The sequence below is a fragment of the Lactuca virosa genome, chromosome 7, assembly GCF_052849685.1.
Source record: "Lactuca virosa cultivar CGN04683 chromosome 7, Lactuca_virosa_CGN04683_v6, whole genome shotgun sequence".
NCBI classification, from domain to species: Eukaryota; Viridiplantae; Streptophyta; class Magnoliopsida; order Asterales; family Asteraceae; genus Lactuca; species Lactuca virosa.
Window position 1 is genome coordinate 3229011 of NC_136432.1, and position 5755 is coordinate 3234765.

General features: G+C 34.8%; 1 pseudogene across 1 annotated transcript; it reads left to right on the plus strand.

The window, feature by feature from the left end:
- The first annotated feature begins 799 nt into the window (after window positions 1-799).
- Window positions 800-4719, plus strand: LOC145124651 (AMP deaminase-like; annotated as a pseudogene). The gene is made up of 14 exons (XR_013715663.1): window positions 800-880; window positions 1421-1534; window positions 1642-1782; window positions 1875-2081; window positions 2155-2264; window positions 2351-2524; window positions 2601-2681; window positions 2881-2979; window positions 3087-3235; window positions 3345-3395; window positions 3486-3551; window positions 3627-3720; window positions 3840-4347; window positions 4438-4719. The product of XR_013715663.1 is annotated as an AMP deaminase-like (transcript).
- The last annotated feature ends 1036 nt before the right edge of the window (window positions 4720-5755 follow it).

Below are 5755 nucleotides of genomic sequence, written 5' to 3' on the forward strand. Positions count from 1 at the left end.
ATGTGTGTCGTCTGAGGATGTCGCTTTATAAATTTTAATGGAAACGCGTGTTCCATCCTTTAATAGCTGGGGGGAAAATGAAATCCTAAAAAATTAAAATCCCCGCCTTCCTTTTTCTTCCTTTCCCTCTTGTCCTAATTATCGACGCTCCTTCCTTCCCCCTCCCAACATTGACTGCCGCCTACTTCTTCCCTCGCACTTCGACCATCGTTACTTGCCATTCCCAGTCGTGGACGTCGATCAAGGCAAGCACGGCACCAGCCAACAACCTTCACTCTCTCCTTCTCCTTTTCTCTGTAAGCCCTAATCCGCCTTCACCACTACCGAATCCCTTTTATTTACCCTAAAGGAATAATGCAACCAAGATCGTATCTCAGATCAAGTACTCCGGCGTGGAGTTAAGAAATGAGGGTCCGCTTTAGGTTCACATCCTCGCTGACGTGCAAGTATCATTAAATAAACGTCGCCGTAATATTCCTTGTACATTTTTTATTTCATTTTAGAAATGAATATCTTTACCCCCAAATATATTGAGCCCGTTCATATGTACATTTCCACGCCACCATCACAACCACGGTGGTCGCAGCCATTGTTCATGCCACCATCAGCCCCCTTCATAGTTTCTTCGGAAAATGGCTGCACATCCACTTCGGCGGTACTCACTTACAAACCAAATCAAATTTAGTTTCTGCAATGGCTTTGAAAATTCTAATAAAATTTTTCTCTGATCTAGAAAATCCATCGCAGAACTTCAAAGAACACAAATCATATAAGTTTTCGTCTCTGTTTTCTATTGAAGATGTTCTCGTTCTTCACAGTTTTCGTGCCAATTTTACAGTCAAACATTGAAGGTTATCGTGAAGGCTCCAACTCAATTCCGGTATAATTTCTTGCTTCACATTCAACTTGGTTTTTTAATTTGTTTTGTGACGAAATTATGGTGTACTTGGTTGTGATTAAAAGGTTGTACATTCGCTAATACGTTTGCTTTTAGATGAGCACCAAGTGCTCGATGAAATTTCCCAACGAGATGTTTATTTATTGGTTTATTTCTTGAACATGTTTTTCCTTTGATTTCTTGATTTTTATAATATATGGAGCAATTCCTCTATCATGTTAACCTTACTTGTAAGGTCTCACATTTATTTTTATTATAATTTTATTGTACAGTATAGGAATGAAAGAAGCCTACATGAATTGGGTTTAAATATTTGTGATACGACTTCTCTGGAATGGCCAAGAGCTCACTTGTTTAGAATTTTTAAACATTGACATTCTGTACACAAACCAATTAAAGATCTTGAGCTTACAGGGGTTTCAGTTTTCATAGTTTTCATTTTCATGTTATATATATACACATTCCTTTATCTGTTTTGATTCATGTATGACACTTACACTTAAAGCTTTTGCCTTTTGACAGATGGCTGAATACAGAATATGAATATATGGAAGAAAGAAAAGTGAGTGGGACAATTTGGCAAGTTGTATTGTAAACAAGGAATTATACAGTGAGAATGTTGTCTGGTTGATTCAGGTGTTGTATTACTACAATACAATGATACATATACTCATTTTCACCAAATCTTTATACTTTAATATCAACTAACATTATAATTTATATGCATACTTTGTGTTGTTCAGCTACCCCGGCTTTACAACATATACAAAGAAATGGGTATTGTGACATCATTTCATACCATTCTAGATAATGTCTTCCTTCCACTCTTTGAGGTTACAATTGATCCAGATTCACATCCCCAGTTGCATGTATTCTTGAAACAGGTAACACCACTCAAACTTAACATGTCACATAATTTGAATTTGATTTATTTTATTTAATGTAATGTTTTAACAATCTTATAAATACAATACAGGTGGTAGGATTGGATTTGGTGGATGATGAGAGCAAGCCTGAAAGACGCCCTACAAAACACATGCCAACACCTTCTCAATGGACAAACATCTTCAATCCTGCATTCTCATACTATGTCTATTATTGTTATGCCAATCTTTATACCCTAAATAAGCTTCGCGAATCAAAGGGCATGACAACTATTAGATTTCATCCTCATTGTGGGGAGGTATGTGTGCAAACGACGTAAATACCCACATCCTAATTGGAAATAACATTGTCGCATGTATGTTTGTGATCAGGCGGGTGACATTGACCACTTAGCTGCCTCATTTCTTACAACTCACAACATTGCACATGGAATTAATCTCAGAAATCCCCTGTACTTCAATATCTATACTACCTTGTTCATGTAACAACTAACAAATTCCATATTCCTGTTTATAATTTTTATTGATAAAATTTTTATTGTTATTATTATTATTATTATTTGGTCAGATTGGTCTTGCAATGTCTCCTTTAAGCAACAACTCGTTATTTTTGGATTACCATCGGAATCCTTTGCTGATGTTTTTTCTACGTGGGCTTAATGTTTCCCTATCTACTGGTGACCCCTTACAAATCCATCTCATAAAGGAACCCTTGGTGGAGGAATACAGTATTGCTGCTTCTGTAAGCACATTCCTACTCCACTCTCATTTTGCAATATGTGATGGGAATTAAAGTATCTTAAATTCTTTTTTTACAGGTTTGGAAGTTGAGTTCATGTGATCTTTGTGAGATAGCATGTAATCCCGTTTACCAATCAGGTTTCTCCCACCTTCTCAAGGTAAAAAACAGTTTCAAGTTTATAAATATGGGCAATGAACTTTATTAAGTTTTTGCATTTCTGTACCCGTTATAGCAATGTACTCAGTACTCACATTTATTTACAAATAATTAGCAACTTAGTAGGTTGGTTGGTGTTATGTGAAAGTGAAAGGGGTAAGTAAAATTTGAGAGTGATTTGTGTTTTTTGTTTTTTTTAGTCTCATTGGATTGGGCAAGAGTACTACAAGAGAGGGCCAGATGGAAATGATATTCACAAGACAAATGTACCACACATCCGACTTGAATTCCGAGATGTGGTTTGTATTTGTATTTTATTGAAAAGTGTATTAGTATGAATTTAAGCACCAAAAATAATGATTGTTACATGCATTTTGTTTATGATAATTTTGGTGATGCAATGCAGATATGGAGAGAGGAGATCCAAAGGTAGCTTTGTAATTGTTTGGTGTGTTGTAGTTAATGCTTATTGGAAGAGTTTTGACTGATGGACGAGTAAACGCCAAAGTGAAATATGACTTGTCTGAGAATCTTACCATGAAGACCAATGCTCTGGTAGAAGGGTAGATTAGTGATTATTAATTTATTATTTACATATAATACACATCAAGCATTTTTTGGCTGAATGAACGTTGTCGATAATTCATTTTTTTTTTCTTCTCAGCTTACAAGTGAGCCACACATGTCTCATGGAATGATCAATTTTGACTAAAAGGTAAATTATTAGTCTTGTATGCTTTACAAGTTTTCCATTTTTATTAAATTATGTCATTTTATTGGTAACTGTTTTGAAATTTGTATGCAGGGTACTGACTATCAGACTCAATTCCAGCTTGGAAATGGTGGTTTGATTGGTGCTAGTTATATTCAGGTAAAAGATTTCACATCTCTTATATTAATCTTTGGTTTTAATGTTTGGCTTATTACATTACTTTTGTCTCCTTAGTTGTATGTAGGTTTCATTGGCATCTGATTTAATGTACAATTACATGTTAAGAGATGTCACTGCCAGCTTTGGATATGATTATATACTTCGTGAGGCAATTCAATATAATTTATATTTTATGTTTCTTTATTTAAATAAAGTTTGGGAAATTGGCATCAAATCTTGGAGTTAATAAAGGATCATTTTAAAAACTAATCTTTTTTACATTGACAGTGTCGGCTTAGAGGCAAGATTGACTCAAATGGCTGCACATCTGCTTTTCTTGAAGGATCATTTTATGTTTCTTAATTTTATCATCTCTGCTGAGGTCAGTACATTTATCACACTCAGTAATTCCATGCATAAACACCATAAAGAAAAGTATTATATACAATAAATACCAATATACCTTTTCTCTAACAAAAGAATAGAATGACTCATTACATTCCATGATCATATTTGGTTGTCCTGTATGAATGAAATGAATTTTCATATGCTTTTTTACATCACATGTAAAAAATCAAACTAGTGGACCCAAAATCTAAAAAATCAAACTAGTGGACCATCATCTCTTTTATCCTGTTGATCCCTTTTGTCTTCTTATTAGAAGGCTTCAAGCATACATTTAATGGTTGAATATTAAACTTGATAAATACTTTATATTTTAATGGAACCCGGAACACCACATGGATCAAATATCATATCTCAAGTGCGGTCCCACATTCATTGGATGGAGAAAAGGGTAACTTCGTCTTTTACAACTAACATTCCATGTTTGATTCTTCTAATAATTATATTAGCATATTAATTTTTTTGACTTTTATTGGATCAGGTCACAATAATTATCGGAGCAGGGGTTCATTAGTCTTAAAGAATTATGAAAGGCAAGATGCAACTCTACTTAGTTGGAATTTGATGTTTATCATCTTTGTGTATATCTTCTTAGTTTGTATAGCATTACATTGCAGAAGGTGTCCCTTAATAGCAATGTACAATTAGGTTATATAGTTAGGGAAAACCTCTTAATAACAATGTACAATTAGATTCCCTTAATATCTATGTATTACAATCTTTTGACATGATGTTATTGGATGAAATTGATTGTTTTGGTATATATTTGATTACATATTTTTGTATTATGTGTAAATTAGTATCGTAAAGATGCGTCGTAAATGCATATCGAAAATGGTTACTGAAGTTTATGACACGCAAATGCGTGTCATCTTCATTTATGAAAGGGGCTTCCTTGATACGCATTGTGTGTCATAAACACGCGTGTCGTAAGGTTACGACACGCAAATGCATGTCGTCTTCCTTTATGACAGGGCCTTCCTTGATATGCATTGCGTGTCATAACTGCGCGTCGTAAATGCGTGTCATAAATGCGTGTCGTATATGCGCGTCGTATATAGACGACGCGCAAAAGCGTGTCGTCTCTCTTTATGACAGGGCCTTTCTTAACACGTATTTGCGCGTCGTCTGAGCGTTTTACGACACGCATTACGTGTCGTAAAAGGCTGTTTTTCTAGTAGTGCATCCTATCAAATTGTCCTGATGAAGGCAACTCGAAATGGACCATGCTACTCTCAGGTCAAGTACATATCAGTTATAGGTATGGGCTTAGACACCTAATCCAAGAAAGACAAGATTGAAGAGATGACCATGAATATAAGAGAAGATGACCTTCTTGTTGAATATATCAAGAAGAATTTGATTATTAGTATTATGTTAGTTCGATTGAGAGTTATACATGTTGTTTATTCGTGGCTAAGTGTATACCGTAAGTCGAATACCATGTGTTAGGTTGGAATGATCGATTATTATGAATAAAAAAATTGGTCCTAATTTGTAATACGACCCAAGTATTGTTACTAGGATATAATTTGTTGATAAGATGCGCATGATAAATAAAAGTGGAGGATAAAACCAAACAGTCTTTGTGACTGTAATGCTAAATTTCACGAAGCTTCGGGGTAGTCTTGGTGATCGTAATATCTTGAATACGAATTATGGAATTTAGTGGTAATCTGAGTGACTGAAATACCACTGTATTGGGAATTGTTGATCATGGTAGTCTTGGTGACTGTAATACCATTGATTAACATGTATGATAGTAGAGAAAGAATGGTGAAAGGTATGATAGATGTTGT